The sequence below is a fragment of the Hemiscyllium ocellatum genome, chromosome 26 (genome assembly GCF_020745735.1).
Source record: "Hemiscyllium ocellatum isolate sHemOce1 chromosome 26, sHemOce1.pat.X.cur, whole genome shotgun sequence".
In the NCBI taxonomy this organism is placed as follows: Eukaryota; Metazoa; Chordata; class Chondrichthyes; order Orectolobiformes; family Hemiscylliidae; genus Hemiscyllium; species Hemiscyllium ocellatum.
The window spans coordinates 15785594-15803633 of NC_083426.1; the positions used below are offsets into that span (position 1 = coordinate 15785594).

An 18040-nucleotide genomic window follows, 5' to 3' on the forward strand; every position below is an offset into this window, starting at 1 on the left:
CGCAAAAAGTTTGCGCAATGAACATCATTCAGTGGGACCCACTGTTTTACGTCTGTCTGCAAGCTAATTCTTCCAACAAAAACAAAAACCTAATTTGCTAGAGAAACTCAGTAGGTCTGGCAGCATCCGTGAAGAGAAAATGGAGGTAACATTTTAAAGAAGGATCACATTTTCCTTTTTTTTTGCTTTCTTTCCACAGATGCTGCTGGACCTGCTGTGTTTCTCTATTTCTGCTTTTAATTGTTTCGAGATCTCTCCAGTATCTACCATTCTGTGTTTTAATTTTAACTCTTTCAATACTTGTGGTTCCTTCAGCTGAGAAAATGGGCCCATGAAGTATTGAGTTTAGTGCAATGATGTTAGTGACGGTTGATTAAAATTAAAATAAATGAGTAAAATAAATAATTGTTGGCTCTTTGATCACCACAAGGGTGTTATACTGCCCATGTAATGGTATGAAAATAATTCCACCCTTGACGTAAACCAGATGTACTTGTTGCTTGTGAGTCATGCAGTGAAAACCTGTTACAGGGAAAGGCAGTTACTATCCTTAGTGCGTCACAGGCATTTTTCAGGCTGTTTGGTCTGTTAGTTTTCCATAATATGCCTAATGTGATTACAGAGCTAATAGGCAAACAGTTTCAGGTGATGCCACTAAGTTGTGACCTCAGTTGGGTGTTCGCTTACTGCAGGCAATGGTGACTGCTCTTGTGTGAGGCATGGTTGGGAGTATGAAAAATGTGTTGCTGGAAAAGCACAGCAGGTCAGGCAGCATCCAAAGAGCAGGAGAATCTACGTTTCGGGAATTCCTGAAGAAGGGCTCATGCCCAAAACGTCGATTCTCCTGCTCTTTGGATGCTGCCTGATCTGCTGCGCTTTTCCAGCAACACATTTTTCAGCTCTGATCTCCAGCATCTGCAGTCCTCACTTTCTTCTAGATGGTTGGGAGTATCCAAATTGCCATGTTATAGCACTATCTGTGTCCATCAAGGAAGAAGGGTATCTTTGATAGGACTTTGCAATTGCCTTATTTATGCCTGCGTGGTTAACCATCCTGCCCACGCTCATATTCATCCCCACCATCTGAGTGATAAACTGGCAAATTGCATTGCTTGCCAGTCACATAATCCTTGACCATAATCCCCATGATTTTAAGTTCTATTTAGATTAGTTTAAAAGATAGATCGGGTGAAGGGCACTGCTTGTCACTGGCCACCCGGGTGTTTTCCTATCTTCCTGGTGGTGGAAATTAAATAAGGATTTGTGCACTTTGTGTCTCTCACTGTGTCCCACACCTGCACACACACACACCATGGGTGCTGGGGGGAAAAGAAATTTAAAAATAAAATAAAATAAAATAAAATAAAATAAACAGGAGCCGCATTGCCCTTTGATGTGAAGGGCACTGCTTGTCACTGGCCACTTGGGTGTTTTCCTATCTTCCTGGTGGTGGAAATTAAATGAAGATTTGTGCACCTTGTGTCTCTCACTGCGTCTCACAAGAAGAAAAAAAGAAAAAAAAGAAAAAAAAAGTAAAAGATAGATCGGTGTACAGATCACAGGATGTCTTAAGCCTTCAGGGCAAGACTCCTATCAGCTAAGTCATAGCTAACAGATGATAAAAAATGGGTCAGATTGTATAAAGGACAGACAATTTATTCCATCTGTCTAGTCCTAAAGCATTTTTTTTTCATTTTTCTCTTGGTCATGCGATGTGGAATTTAATGGCAATGCCAACATTTATTGCCCATTCTTAATTGTCCTTGAAAATGTCATGAGCCACAAATTTGAACTGCTGCAGTCCATTTGAGTAATCCCACAATGCTATTAGAGAAGGAATTCCACAATTTGACCGAATGAGAATGAGGGACGATGATATATTTCCAAGTGAAGATAGCGCACAATTTGCAGGGAAACATTGGAGTCAATTGTGTTCCCATATATCTGCTGCCTTTATCCTCCTTGGCAGTAGAACTACAGTTTTTGGTTATAGCCTTGGCATTTGTGCTACTGTGCCAGACAACACTTGAAGTATTGCCTCTTGGGTAGGTTCCTGGAGAAGTCTAGCACTGGTGGAACTGCAAAGGGGACAGCAAGAGATAGAAAAAAAAACTTGTAAATCCATCTGTTGCATTACGACACAGTGGCTCACTAGTTAGCACTGCTGCCTCATAGTACCTGGACCCGGGTCCGATTCCAACCCTGGGTGACTGTCTGTGTGGAGTTTGCACTTTCTACTAGTGTCTACGTGGGTTTCCTCCGGGTGCTCTGGTTTCCTCCCACAGTCCAAAGGTTAGGTGAATTGGCTATGCTAAAAATTGTCCATAGTGTTAGGTGCATGAGTCAGGGGTAAATGCATGGAAATAGGTCTGGGTGGGTTACCCTTTGGAGGGTCAGAATGGACTTGTTGGGCCAAATGGCCTGTTTCCACATTATAGGGAATCTAATCATTATTACATCTTCAGGAAACAACTTAAGGGGCTCCACCTGAACTGAATGCCTTTGCTATCTAGTCAAATTATCTCGAGAGAGAGAGAGATTACACCATCTTGGCGTGCTGCAGATTTGTACTTGCAGGGAACAAGAAAGCAGATGGTGTGAAGTCACACCAGCGGGCTGTTTCCTAGAAATGGTCAAACACCAAGCACCAAATTATGAGTTTAACTATTTCAGCTTGAGTCAATGCTTGCTGCATGCAAATGCAAACTTCTCTGCAGTGGTATGAAACCTGCAGCATCAGTGTCCTCCTGGAAGTGAAACTGAAATACATCCTTGCCTCACTAACTGGACAGACTCCAGTCATGGCTCAGTCATGTGAAAGTGCAAACAAATTCAAAATAAAATGAAGAGACTGATAATCCACTGAGAACCACACAGGAAGATGTAGAATTAGTTAAGGCTCTAGCAGTAATTGCTCTCAGAGGGAAATCTCAATTCCTCGAATGTAAACCAAACCCCAAAATATTATTGATGACCTCTGCATAGTTTCTTTTTTTAAACCACTTGCGGAATTATCTGTGAGTTGAGGTACAGTTGCGTGCGCTTTTTCAGGGCTTTGAACTGATAAAAGAATAAATAGGCTAAAAGCTCAATGTTAAATTAGGACAAAATAGAACTCTATCAGAAACAACAGTTGAGTGTATCGCTACTCACTGTATAAATATTTTAGGAACGTAGAAAGCCCATTGAGTCAGCAAGGAAGAAATATAGACTTAAAATGGTTTAGGGGGGTCACCTGACCACAAATTGAGGCATGCTTTGCAAAACTCATAAACAAAGCTGCGTGCAATAATTAATAGTTTGTAATTGAAAGATATCAAAACCAGGCAACTGAGTTAGTGTTAAAAAAAATTCATCTTCTGTATAACTCATACATGTGTAATACTTTGACATATTGGGGGATGATTGGCTCATCTGCATTTAGCCAGTTTGGAAGAACAATGGAGCTTGACTCAGGAATGCACACTGAACTATATTTTAAAAGTTACTTTTGAGCAGCAGAACAGAGAGAAAGAGAAAAATAATGCGACAGCAAGAGCTGGAGCTTTCTCTCTCCTTGCCGGTTTTTCTCCTCATCTCAAAATTTAGCAACTGATGAGAAAGAAAACTGGGGAAGCAACCATTCATCACAGACTTATTTAAAAACTATGCTCCTGTTGATCATACAGGTCAGCCATTAAACCACTGTAATCTCAGGTTAACACCTCAAAGATTCCAAGAACTGTTTAATTGCATGATCATTATTCTCCCCGTTTCACCCTGTATTCTTACTTTTAAACTTATTATCTGTGTTTGTGCATCTGTATTTGATGTCATAGGTTTATTATTTTTCTCAAGATTAGTAGATAGTTAATCTCATTCCTTTCAGTTACAAAAAATGTTAATTGGTTCCTTCATTTTTGAGTGAATAATGTTTTAACTGAAGTGTGACAGCTGAGTGTCAAAATGAATTAAAACCATTTGTTGTGACTGATTGAGAGGGGGTTAGAAAGAGGGGAGCCAATTTCCTCCTCATCACCTGGTCACAACTATAAACCACCCTCAACAATCTGAAGGCATCCACTGGAAGCTTGCGAGCACAGGAGTTTCTGGCAGCATTGACCACACAAATACTTATAACTGCATAGCCGTAATATAGCAGAGAAACATGCCAATCTCAATGTCTTCTGAAGGGCTTTTGCCCGAACGTAGATTCTCCTGCTCCTCAGATGCTGCCTGACCAGCTGTGCTTTTCCAGCACTATACTCGGCTCTAATCTCCAACATCTGCAGTCCTCACTTTCGCATTGTCTGCATTACACTCTGCCAAAAGATGGTATTAGTTTCTATTACATCATTTATCTTTAGTCATTCATGGAAGACTTGTGTTTTACAGGCATTGGTGTGAAACCATAGTCCACAAAAGGTCCATAGTTATTTTGAGACACCATTCACAGCAGACTAAATTAAGAAACAATTGGTTATGTATTGCTTTAGGGTATTGACACCACAAGTGTGGATTAAGACAAGGAGGCAGTTCATCTATGAGCTACAATAGCCAGTGCTGGGCTTGAATCCCGCAGTTGGCTTCATTATGCATCAGTTTAGTTCTGAAACCAACTGAGTAAACTAACTTCCACTACTTTACATGTAAGACAGAATTTACATCCTTGCATAGCAAATGAGGGTTCGATTGTGCTTTGACAATGGACATTAACTGGGATTCATTTGTGCTCCTCTATGCAGAGACAGGCTGAAACTGTGGTTGTGGAGTTAAGAAGTGCATGTTTTTAATATGCATCTCTATAAATAAAATTTAGTACAGTATTTAAAGATTAGGGTCTGGTTCAATCCTTCACTACCTAGCTTTCTGGATTAGAACACCTGAAAAGATGAGAATGAGCCACCTATATGATCAGCTGTAATCTGTGGTCTAAGTATACCCACATACTAGGAGACAAAGAGTTTCAGGATTCTGACCAAATGACTGTGATGATATATTTCCAAGTCAGGATGGTGAGTGACTTGGAGGGGAATTATTCCAAAATTAAGCAACTCTATGTTAGAGGAAGCTTGAAACCTAATCCAATCCATGTAATTTCAAAGGTCTGCTTTTGTCCAATGCGCATTCCTAACACCGGCACTAATTACCTTAAGAAAATGTACCTGGCGTGTTGAAAGTGCACACCTTGCTATTAAAATGACCATCACGATGACCGACACAATGGACCAAGAATTGCAAGCTTAATTCTGAAAATATTTTAAATTAACTGCTATTTTCAGAACTACTAATATTATTCAAACCTGTTATAATTATTTGGGATGGAGGAGGAGAGCCAGCGCTGTAAGGAGCTGGAGTTTGTGAGGGATGGCACTGAGTGGAAAATTGTCTTTTTAAATCCATGAGTTTACATTCAGAAATCCCGAAGGAGGTCCTTGCTTTTGACCTGGAAAGTGAGTGCAACAATAATCCTGCTCCCTTTTAGACTCCTATTGATTCATAACAGAAGTATTTTAAAATGTCCTTGGGTTCATCTGTTAGCATAGACGTTGCAGCTATACTGGACAACATGATACTGAAATGTAACAGTGCCCCATCAGAAAATTCAGATACTGTCATGAAACTGAGTTGATAACAAAAGCTTTCCAATGGATTTCTGTACTTTTTGAAACCAAATGCTCCTAACGAGAATATGATTGTGATATTTGTCCTCTCTTGGATCCGAAGTTGTCCATCCTAGTATTTGACCCTCTGTGATGCTAATAGATTGAGGGCTTGCTCATAACCCTGACCTTTGCAGCACCATTCTGCCTAACATCTGTAGCACTGATCATAACTGAAAGTGATCTACAGGGGTGGTGTATAGTGCCTAACATGAACTGACCCAGGGGAGCTATCACAGACCAGCTTAAGGGAGGGAGGAGAAGGATGAAAACATTTCTGCTTCCTGATTTTGCTACCAGTTACCTAGTTTGGCAAAGTCCTGTCTCTGAACTCAAGAATTAGTCTTATCAGATAGACGAATATTATACTATAAAATAACGTTTAACTCTAACAATCCTGATGAAATTACATTTATATTTTTGTAAGTGCTATTATTTTTTAAATTCCTTTTCCTGCTGTGAAAACTATGTTCACTTCAATGCTTTTCTCGTGGCATTGTAATTAAAGCCATTATATAAAAACACTCAGGCCCACACCTAAAGCACTGTAACCTGGCACCTACCTACTCAATGCTGGAAAATGAGATTACAATAGGTGGATAGCCTATACAGCCGATGAAAACATGATGGGCTGAAAGTCTTCCCTCTTTGCCATAACCTTTCTATAGTTCTATGTACAGTTAAATGCATTTGGAAAAAGAACTTGCATTGCAAAATTTGTTTCTACCAACCTTGCTTCTACAGAATTAATTTAAAACAACAATTGCTATTTGCTTTTCTGTAAACACTTTTTACAATCTTTGGTCATATGTTTATGAAATTATATTTCTGAACGACAATAGCCTCCTCTTTTCACCTCTACAGTCTCTGCTGCTGTTTATTTCTCCACATTAAATTACTTCTGCTGTGTAGCTCTGGATCTGAATATGCTGTTGACATTATTGTGAAGCCTTTTGTAGAGGTCTTCACTATTCTGAAGGCTGTTATTTCTGTGTCATTCAATTTTGGTATTGCTCTCCTAGTATCCAAGTCAACACTACATGTGCGCGCGCACACACACACACACACACACACACACGGCCATATTGAGGACAAAATTTCAGTTTTAGTGGTACCCATTAATCCTAATCTTTGGTTTCTTGTCAATTAAACCAATGTTAAATCAAGGCAGTTACATTGCCTGGTTTATTACAATCCCCAGAATATAAATAGCTTTCATTTCTGTGTACATGCATAGATCAATTTGTATGCAAGTCAGAAAATAGAACAGTTCAGTATTAAGTATCTAGTTGTTTAGTATGACCGAACGTTTGCATATTGGGTCCTTAAAATTAACAGTAATATGGGATCTCATTCTTCAGTATGAATGTTCAGAAATCAGATGTTTGTAACCACCTCTGTAGCCAAAATTATTTCAACAAGCTTTGTCCGCAACAATTTATTGTGTGAAAATCCACATATAATATCAATTGCATTCATTATCAGAGTAGCAAAATACATTTGAAATATTCCTCTAGAAGAGGCATATCCACCTTGAAACATTAACTCTGTTTCTTTCTCTACAAATGCTGCCTGACCTGCTGAGTTTCTTCAGCACTTTCTGATTTTATTTCAGATTGCCAGTACCTGCAGTATTTTAGTTTTACTACAACAGCATCTTGAGCATTCGGCTTGAACTTGGTCAAAAAGAGAGAGGCTTTAAGAATTGTCTCAAGGGAGCTAGAGAAACAGAGAGGTTTTGAGTGGGAACTGCAGGGCTAAGGGCTGAGGGAGCTGAAGGTATGATGGCTAATCATGGGATGCTGGGAGTGGGGAATGGACAAGAGGCAACAGTTTGTATGATATATAGACAAGGATTATACGGCTGAAGGAGGTCACAGAGATAGGAAGGGACAAAACCATAGAAAGATTTGCATATACAGATAAACATTTTTGAGTGAAGCTTTTGAAACTGGAAGTCCATGTGGACCAGCAAGCACAGAGATAACGAGTGAAAGAGACTTGAAATGAGCAGTAGAACTTTGGATGGGCTTAATTTTGTGAAGATTGAAAGATGGGAAGACAGTCAGGATAGCTTTAAAAGAGTCAAAGTCTGGAGCTAAATAAAAGCATGAATAGACATTTTGAATAGATCAAGGTGGAGGGCATCAGAGCCAAATAACTTATCTATCTACTGAACTATTCGGTTCAAATTCTCAGGCGGAGGATAGTGTGGTTGGGACATTTAGCCAAAGCATACTAATAATTATCCCTGAAATCAGTTACATTTGTGACCAGTTTTGTTTGTGCAGAATCAATATTTATATCATTTGGGTGCCATATCAAGTGATGGACAATAGAACCAGAGATAGAATGCCCAAAATAAAAACAGAAAATGCTGGTGATATGAAATGTCTGTTAACAAAAAAGACAAGATTATATTTTGAACGTAAAATCATTCCACAGTTCTGCATTTCCAACATTCTATTCTTATTCCTCATTTCCAGCATTTTCAGGGATTTTTCTCTTTCCATGATGCAAGAATCTAACATTTGTATCTCTACTGATGACAATTCATCTTCTTCCTACTTCTATATACACTCAAGAAATCATGTTAACCAGCACTTACAGTTTTAAAACATAATGCAAAAAACAAACTTCTCCAGAAAAGTGCAGGAAGTGCAAAGAATTTTCCTTTATTGTTAATATTACTGGAATAGTTGTTATGAGAATAATGAGACCCCTCTTGAAACGTACTGTAATTTCCAGAGTTATACCTTACATATAACATTGAGAATGGAGAAACAGAGGGTGGCTACAAGAATAACAATAAATACTTGCATTGTTTTGACACTCCTCATATGCAAGAAAGTAACTCAGAACATCATGCAGAAGGAGAATATCGGGATTCCATAATTATTGGGTGTGTGAGGAGCGGGGAATATAGTGAAGACATGAGAATGGGAAACCAGAGGATGATCGTGGAGTTTAAAAAACGATGACAAGGCAGAGGAGCTACGGAGGATTCCAGAAAGTAAGTACATCGTGATCGAGTGATTAGTCAGTATGGAGTGGAGATGCAAGGCAATGAGTAGGGAGAGTAAGGACAGGATAGTGTTGTGAAGGTTAAATGGTGTTCAAAGGAATGGTGTGAAATGACCACTGACATTACTCGAAACTAAATCTCAGCAACTGATTCACTTTTGCCGTTAACGTGGAGGCTTGTTGACAAGTTTCAAAGTCAATGAGGGCACTTATTAAGCCGTTATCTTCACAGTTATTAGTAAGTTATCACTTTTATGCTGGCTCTTTTCAAGTGTCCTTTCCAAAAATGCACATTGTGGAGATATTCAAGTGTTCACAGGGGACTGAAATTTAATGACCAGCCTTTGTGCTCACATTGTAGACCTATATTTCTCATCTCTGCTATACAGGCACTGTATTTAGAGCAATTAGAAGTTTAAAATGTGAGCAGTCTTGGGTATATGGCACTTGGCTGAAACAGGATTTATTAATAGAGTTCAATAATGAGGGTGGGAGGAAACCTGTATGGAACATAAGCGAACTGAGTGAAAGTTCGAGACTCAGTGTAATCTGTCCTATACAATAATTTATTAGAATGGAAAACACAATGCCCATTCCACCAGTTTACAATTTGTTTCCCCTGTAGTGAACACTGGTCACTCCTGAAATAGATATTGTATGTAAATCTGAGATTTGGAATTTGGAATTTGGAAACTGTGCATTGGACCAAACTGGTAGATGATGACATTACCATTTTCAAAAAAGGCAACAGAAAATACTAAAATATACAACAGGTCAACATGTGAAAGAGCAACTAGAATTTAGGATGGATCCCATTGTAGTTTCTGAATTGGTCTTTATTTCTAACCTTTTCCCCTATTTTTGCTTCAAACTGACAACTTACACCATATTTCTATCTTCTATTTTTGTCTCCACAAAGATGCACTTTGTAAGGTATAATTTGCCTGCCTAGCATGCAAAACAACACTTTTCACTGTATCTCAGTACATGTGACAATGATAAATCAAATGATCAATCAATCAAATCAATTAAAGCTCTGTGTTGCAGAGTACCCTATATTTCATTAATGTGAGTAGAAGGATTGTGGAAGACATCTAACTCCCATTGACATGACATCCCAACTCAAGAAAGTCAGTAAGACTGGGAGTAGGAAAAGCTTGAGAGAGTCAAGTCAGGCTCTTGTTTAGGTGTTTGTTGAGTGAGACGAGACAGACCATTTTACAGCATGTACTGCCATTGGATCAAAATGCCTTGAAGCCACATGCATCTTTGGTGCAGGTGAGCTACATTGCATTGGGGAGTCACATGACATAAAGAGGGAGAAGAAAGTTAACAAGTTGTTGTCAAGGGATAACTTTCGATATATTATCAGGTATGTAATCCATATCTGAGATTAAACATCTGGGTGATGCTGCTGTGTAGAGGCACCAAGCTGTGGTTTGGACGGTCATCTTTAGGCTACTCCACTCACAAGTTTGGATCTGCTCTACACTTCAGCCTCTGATATCTTCCAAGAGAGTCATCCTCCATCTGTAATTGAGGACAACCCAGGGAAAGATTAAAAAAAAGAGAGGGGTGGGGGGGGGGGGGGGGGGGGGGGGGGAAAGAGTGAGAGAGAGAGAGAAAAATAATCAATTGTGGTTGTCCTCCTTCCCACAAAAATAAATAATTCAACAAATATGTATTTATGTAAGTCACAGTGATGTTCTAAATTGATACGACTAATTCTGGCTCAGGCTACAGTCTAGCGAGTTCATTAATTTCTAAATAGTTAGCTTAATCCAATGGTGAACAAATTATGGGGAAAATTCTAATGCTACAACAGTCGTTACCAACAGAACCTAAGCGCCCTCTTCAGGCCAGATCAGGGGAGAGCGGTCGTACTGAAGCAAAGGTATTCTGGGGCTATCAAAGCACTGTGTACCAGCTCACAGACGAATATCATTCACTCTGGCACCCTCTCTATTTAGTACTTCAAAAAAAAGGTATCTGTCTTTGTTTCCATTTGCAAGACACTGACACGAACAGACAGGTAGAAGAAAATGCAGCCTGTGTGACCACCCACAGTGCAATGTGCCACATTTGTTGCCAGAAATTCTTGTTTGCTGCTGTCACACACAAGCAGCATTCTAACTTGAAGGCACTGTATGTGAGGGAGAAATTATTTATGTGAAATTCTCTAAAAGTTTACCTCAACACAGATGAACAATCAACCCCCCAATAGGCAGACTGGGAGGCACACCTGAGTAAAAATGGTGGGAAATCCATATGCTGCAATATTTTTGTTTATTTATGCATTTGTGGGCTGTGGGTGTTGCTGGCTGGCCAGCATTTACTACCCATCCCAATGTATGATTGAGACCAAGTGGAGAGCTTTTCTGCAGTGGAAATACATAGAGGGCAAATACATAGAGTGTGGTGAAAAACTGAGAGAGTATCATAGTGCTATACACAACAAAAAATAGATGGAGGGTTATACTGCAATACCTGACTAAAAATACAGGGAGTGTTGTTTTGGAACGGATGACTGGATTTGCATTGTAGAGTATGACTAGATACAGAGAGAAAGTTGTAGTGAGAATGAGGACTGGGGGGAAATTCTTTGCATCCTACTCATTCATAGAATGTGGACAATCTTGACAAGGCCAGCATTTATGGTCAAAACCCCAGTTGCCTTTGAGCGTACTTAAGAGTCGGGGTCAGGATGTAAACCAGGTCAGGTTTCCTTTCCCAAGCAACATTAATGAACCAAATGGGTTTTTAACAGCAGTCAATGTTCGATGTCACAGTCACTATTACTGAGACCATCTTTCAATACTGAATTATATTATACAATATGACTGACATCGAGAGAGAACAGTTTTATAGAATATGACTGAAACCCAGGGGGACTTGGATCTTAGACATTATTGAAAATGTATAACTAAATGTATTATAATTCATAATGTGAAAGTAAGAGGATGGGATATTACAAGATCTGACTAAACCCTAGGGCACTACTGTGCTACAATAGATTACTAAATAATTGGAGATTATTGTATTTCAGAACATGACTGACAATAGTAAAGAAACTTATATGAAAGTAACAGACCATAAATGCAGTGACCGTAAATGACTGTTTGAATGCAAAAGAAATATATCACAAAACTTTAGAATTTGATTGTTCTCATGAAGATAATGAATTGCCTGATCAATCTTAATGAAGACACTTTGCTTTGATTCAATTGTAGAGTCAATAACCTTTTTGTATCAAAATGCTCACTTTATAGCCCAGGTCAGATAACTGTTGCAATGTGAGCATATTTTCATGGAGTTCAGCTTCTAACAGAGGTGTCAGCAAGGGTGGCAGGAAGTTACAGTTACAGTCAATGCACAATCAGCAAATGCAGATCTGTTCTAAAAGAGATTGCATGACTTCAAACAGAAAGAACAAAATTAAGCCAATAATGTCACCATAATAAAAAAAAACTTAACACTTCTAGACATGAAGAAGACAGTACTTATTAAAAATACTAAGTAATCATTCATGACAATGTGGTACACAAGATGATACTCGGCTTTATAACGATAGGAATATTGCCATTATTACACAATGCTAAGGCAAATCTGTGTCACAGCTCAACAACATCATAGAGTCACACATAAAGTGTCAGAGTACGGAAGGAGGTCATTAGTTCCATTGTGCTTTGCCAATTAATTCACTCTACGTTTTATGGATTACCAGTGTTTTATTGTGAAGTAAATAAAGAGCAGTTGCTTAAGAGTAAGTCTAACGTTTGAAGTTATAAAATAATGGCTTGGAAAGTTTAGTTCTGTGCTTCTAAATATTGAACAGGGAAAGTAACAGATGCCAACTCCTCGAAGCCCTGGAAGAAATGGCCAATGAGACCCTTGTGTAAACACATGAATCTCTCTACCTGAAATATCTGATTAGTCTGGCTGTTCGTCCTTCTGATACATTATGATATATGCAACTGCACTCAAGTTGTTAGTCAAAAATCCCAGCTGTACCATTCACTACTGTAACTGCTATGGCAGTTTCTTTTACTTTTCAGCATTTCCCCATGTTCTTAAGTTAAACTTTGTTTTTAAGTGGTGTTTCTCTAATGTTCAGTAATCCAGCTTTTTGAGGGTCAGAGAAACATTAAATATGGACATAAGCCTGCTTGCATTGTCTGGTTGTCTTTACTCATACCACCCTTTTTTCCCCACTAAAATTAACAAATGGAATAAATTACAGTGTAATATCCCGCAGCGTGCTGTTTCCAGAAACACATCCAAACAAATCTCCAAGCCTTTCCCTGTGACTTAATCCACAACCCCTCAGTGAGCAAGTGCGTTGTTGGAGCCTGGGAAATTGGAATCAGCATTTCTTAACACGGCATTAAAAAAAATTCCAACCAAGCACTACAATAAAACTTCAGAAGACAGACATATTTTATGGAGAAGTAATACAAAAATGCAAAAACATAATTGGAGCAAACAATTGGTTTACGTTTTGCAAAATAGCTGTTCTTAATTGAAAGTCATCTCCATCTTGTTTCACATTGGTTTGTAAAACACATTCCATTGTTGGCTCATGTGAAGGTATTGATATACTGCCATTAACAAATTTACGTTTGCTCACATTGAGTCTGATCCTATAGCTAGTCTTTAGTAGGACATATTCTTTGCAAGTAGGGGGAGGTTAGATAGTATCTCTATGCTTTCATAGAAGCTACTCAAATATATTACTCGGAACAGGAAATCCTCGGAGGAGCGGAGCTGGTTTTCTGAAGAATGGTGTGGTTTTAATGCTTTTATCAGTGCAATGTGCATTTACTTATTGCATATCTAACTTGGCGACAACTATGAACATAGAACCTACACCCTTAACAATACAGAAATTAAAAGACATACACATACCGTACCAGCTGTGGAGCTTGGAAAATGATCCGAAATTTCTGGAATTTCAAATCATCATATTCATCCAAATTCTGATACATTTGTCCTTCTTCTCTTTTTAAGAGAGTTCATTCATTGTCAGTTTGTGAAAATATGCTTAGCAACTGGCATTGCACATGTTTGAATGAATCCATTTCTATTGGTCAAATATCATACTTGAGGAAAACTATCCAATTTCGTGTTCTATAATTAGCATATAAGCTTTTTGTTTTATTTGGATGCTTGATACCATATAAGCCTGTCTTCTTATTTACTTGAATATAATTCTGGTTGCTAAATAAATGGACCTTGTTGTTTCACAGTTTGGAATATATCATGCAATGGGACAACATTGATAAAGCGATCTTTCCATAGCTCCATGGACCTCAGTCGACAGACCAGCAAGAGGAAATATTTTCTTTCATGGGACATGCACATCATTGGCAAGGACAACTTTTGGATGCCATCCCTAATTGTTCCTGAACTAAGTGGCTTGCTAGGCCATTTCAAAGACCAGGTCGGAGTCACCCACTTTGCTGTGGTTCTAGTGTTACATTGTAGATCACACCAATGGTGGCAGAGTTCCTTCCTCAAAAAGGGACCCTGATTGGCTTTTCACAATAATCAAACTTGGTCACCATTACTGAGATGAATTTTCAATTGAATGCAAAGACCACTAGCTCCTGTGCTGAGATTTGAACCGATGACCCAATACCTCTACTTTGCAAGTGTAGTAACATAACCATGATGCCAACTCAAAAGTTCAACAGAAAGAGCACAACCTTGCCTCAGCTTCAAGGGACACAGTGTTAGGACCAAACATAGTGCACTAACTGCACTTTGGGTACCCTGTTATAAAATAATGTCATGTTCATAGAGTCAAAGAGCTGTACAGCACAGAAATAGACCCTTTGGTCCAATTGCCCATGCCAACCAGATATCTTAATCTGATCAAGTTCCACTTGTCAGCATTTGGCCCATATCCCTCTAAACCCATCCTACTCATGTACCCATCCAAATACCTTTTAAATGTTGCAATTGTACCAGCCTCCACCAGTTTTTCTGGCAGCTTGTTACATCATGCACCATTCTCTGTGTAAAAAAGGTGCCCCCTCTGGTTCCTTTTAAATCTTTCCCCTCTCACCTTAAACCTATGACATTTAGTTTTAGACTCCCCTACCCTGGGAAAAAAAGACATTGGCTATTCACCCTATCGATTATTTTCTAAAATAACTTAGTTAAAATATTAACAGCCTATTAAATTGTATTGCTGGAAAAGCGCAGCAGGTCAGGCAGCATCCAAGGGACAGGAGAATTGACGTTTCGGGCATAAGCCCTTCTTATTGCTGTCAGAAAGACACTATTTTCATCAATTGAAAGATTAGTTTTAACCTTTATCACATTTTAACTGTTAAAGAATCAAAGTCTAAAATGGCCTGCTGGTTAGTTATCATCCCTCTTTTGTTCAATGACAAAAGTTAAAACTGCTATCATTGATAGTATAACTAATAATAGAAAAATGAGTACATCTAAAGTGAAACTGTACTCATTCACTGGTAAAATATTTTCCATTCAGACCATATTAAAGCAACAAGGATAGGTATCAAAACAAGCAGCCTCCGAATTCTTATCCCATTTTACATTCATTCATAGACACAATTCACTTTGCCAACATTCTTTTGGGCTATGCAGATAAATTCACTCAATGCCAACATAAAAAATTATTTAATGGGTATGTATGATAAATAATTGTGGACCCAGCACTAATCCCTGTGGTGCTCGACTAGTTAATGCACGAATAAAGCAATGTGAAATATACAGAGGAAGACAATGAAAATAAAGGGCTGAATTTTCCCATCTTCAGTTAAAGTGCTCTGTCAAATGAAATTCATCATGCCCCATCCACCAGGGCTCCGTGACTTTTCATGCTTGGTCTCTCACTTTACACTTGCTGCAATGTGCAAGGAAGCACTGTTGTAAGCTTTCTCATGGAATTGCACAGCCAGAATGGGACAAGTGCACACCAGAGTTAGGACCTCTCAATGTTCATGCCACTGGTATCAAGCTTAAAGACTTGGTGCTCACATCACTTCGGACATAGCAAGCCAGGAGCCATTCTCTGTACTTTGGTGCCTGACTGTTATCATGGAGGACATGGCCCAAAGGAAAGACAAGCTTGCTCTGCATTTCACAAGCAAGGATTGGAGGATGATGTGGTGAAGAGGAGGACGGACATTATTCTAGCTGACAGTGACACTACCCTAGACTAAACCAGACTGTACTCAAACTACAGTCTGGGTTAGTACTGTGCCGTGGCTGAAAAGGAATGTCCAGCAGTTCAAGAAGGACAATGACCTTTACTGTGCCACAATGGTAAATGCAGCCATCTCCTCTGTGATCCCTCAACAGGGCCATCATTTTAACTCTGCCACTGCACATGTCCCTGACCAAGACTCATAAGCTACAACTCTTGGGTGCATCATGTCCACTCAACAGCTCTTACGTACCTCATCCTCCCAGTAGCCCTTTCACCCTCTGCTTCCTACTCATTCGCAATGCATACCTTACCCCCTCTCCTGCTCATGCATCACCACTAACTGCATTTCCATTACATTCAATCCCTCCCTTTGTCTTGTTGTGGGAAATGTTGTTCACTTCTCCCCTATCCCACACTTGTGTCTCCACAACACCCAAACAAATCTATCTGTAACCCCAGGACTAGTTACACTTCAGCTGCAAAACTGCCCTTGGCTGTATACTGCACTACATGAACTCTGGTGAACCAAACACTTGACTGACTGTCCCACTGGATTGGAATCAGCAAAGCCCCTCAAATTCCTAGACTCTCCCAAAAGGGAAAACAACCTTTCTGCATCAACCCTGTCAAGTCCTCTACAAATTTGTATATTTCAATAAAATTGGCTCTCATTGTTCTAAATCTTAATGAGTAAAAGGCCCAACCTTTCCTCACAAGGCAGTCCTTCCCCGTCTGGGATTTACCTAATGAATCTAGAGAGCCTCCAATGTCAGTCTACCTTTCCTATTAGATAAGGGGTGCAAAATTGTTCACAGTATTCCAGATATGGTCTAACTAGTATCTGGTATAATTTTAGCAAGACTTCCCCTAGTTTTATAATCCATTTTCTTTGAAATAAAGGACAACATTCCATTTACCTTCTTTATTACTTGCTGAACCTAGATGCTAGCATGTTATGACTAATGCACAAGTTGTCCCAAATCCCTCAGTGCTGCAGCTTTCTGCAACCTTTTTCTGTTTAAATAATATTTAGCATCTCTATTCCTCCTGCCAAAGTACATAACCCCACATTTTCTCATATTATATTCCATCTGCCAAGATTTTGCCCACTAGCTTAACCTGTATCCCACTGCAAACTCTTTGTTGTAATTCTTAACACTTGCCTTTCCACCTATTTTTGTGTCAACTGCAAACTTGCCAACAATACATTCACTTTCCTCATCAACTAGCGTCATTGACAATCTGCATTATTATAGAATGGGTAAACATTATATATAATTGTGGATACAGCACTGATCCCTGTGGTACTCCACTAGTTAATGCACTAAGAAAGCAATGTGAAATATACAGAGGAAGACAAACTCCAAATAAGGGCAAAGTGATTGAAGTCTAGAAAGCAAGCTATGAATATATCCTGTGTAAAGGCATGAGACGTGTGTGTCCTTGCCTGCAAGACAACCTGGCAAAAGCATATTTTAGGTATCCCTGAACTCCTAAGTAAAGTGTTGGAGGAGTGATGTAGTGTGTGAGTCAGTTGAGAGCAGGCATGGTGATGGGACGAGGTCGGCGATTTGGCAATGCCAACTGGAATGGATGAAAGGTTGATGAGGATGGTGGCCATGGAGTATTTAGGAATATATTTACAAAGAAACACTTGGACAATGGCCAGGTCAACTTTCGACAAGTATTAGCCCTGATTAGCTCTGGTTTACGTGTTGACAATTTCAGCTGTGTAATTTCTCTGGGAAAGAGAAGAGAATCGGAAGTGACATATAAATAAGGAGAGTTTGGGCCTTTTATGAGATGCAGATTCCAAAAGGAAATTAGATTGAAACCATGCAAGGGTGAGATTCTAAAGCCATCATTTATGGCTTGAGTGGAAAATCACACCAAACTTTTCCTCAACATTGAAATTCTGATTTATTTTCATTCTTTTCATGTTACCCCATCTTTCTCAACACTGCTCATGCCATACCTTGGGAGGAAAGGTTCTATGCATAATTTCTAATAAGGTATGATAGAATGTAAGGACTTCAATGATGAAGCTATCAGGCAATAAATACCTTAAGCATAAACCTGCAGTGTCTCTTATGAACAAGTGAGGTAATTCATGTTGTCTGCTCCACCCATTCACCCCTAAAGAAACCTGGTTGTTTTTTTCACTCTTGTTTCCTTTTGCATAGCTCAGGCAGTT

General features: G+C 39.1%; 1 long non-coding RNA gene across 2 annotated transcripts in view; it reads right to left on the bottom strand.

Annotated features, from left to right (window-relative positions):
- The window catches only part of LOC132828304 (uncharacterized), a 149627-nt gene that overhangs the window by 77656 nt on the left and 53931 nt on the right, over positions 1 to 18040 (bottom strand). Inside the window, exon 3 of one of the 2 annotated variants that reach the window (XR_009646098.1) lies at positions 9729 to 10196. The exons of the other annotated variant lie outside the window; for it this stretch is intronic. This is a non-coding gene — a long non-coding RNA (uncharacterized LOC132828304). Of the gene's footprint in view, positions 1 to 9728; positions 10197 to 18040 lie in introns of those variants that run through there. 2 annotated transcript variants of the gene reach the window in all.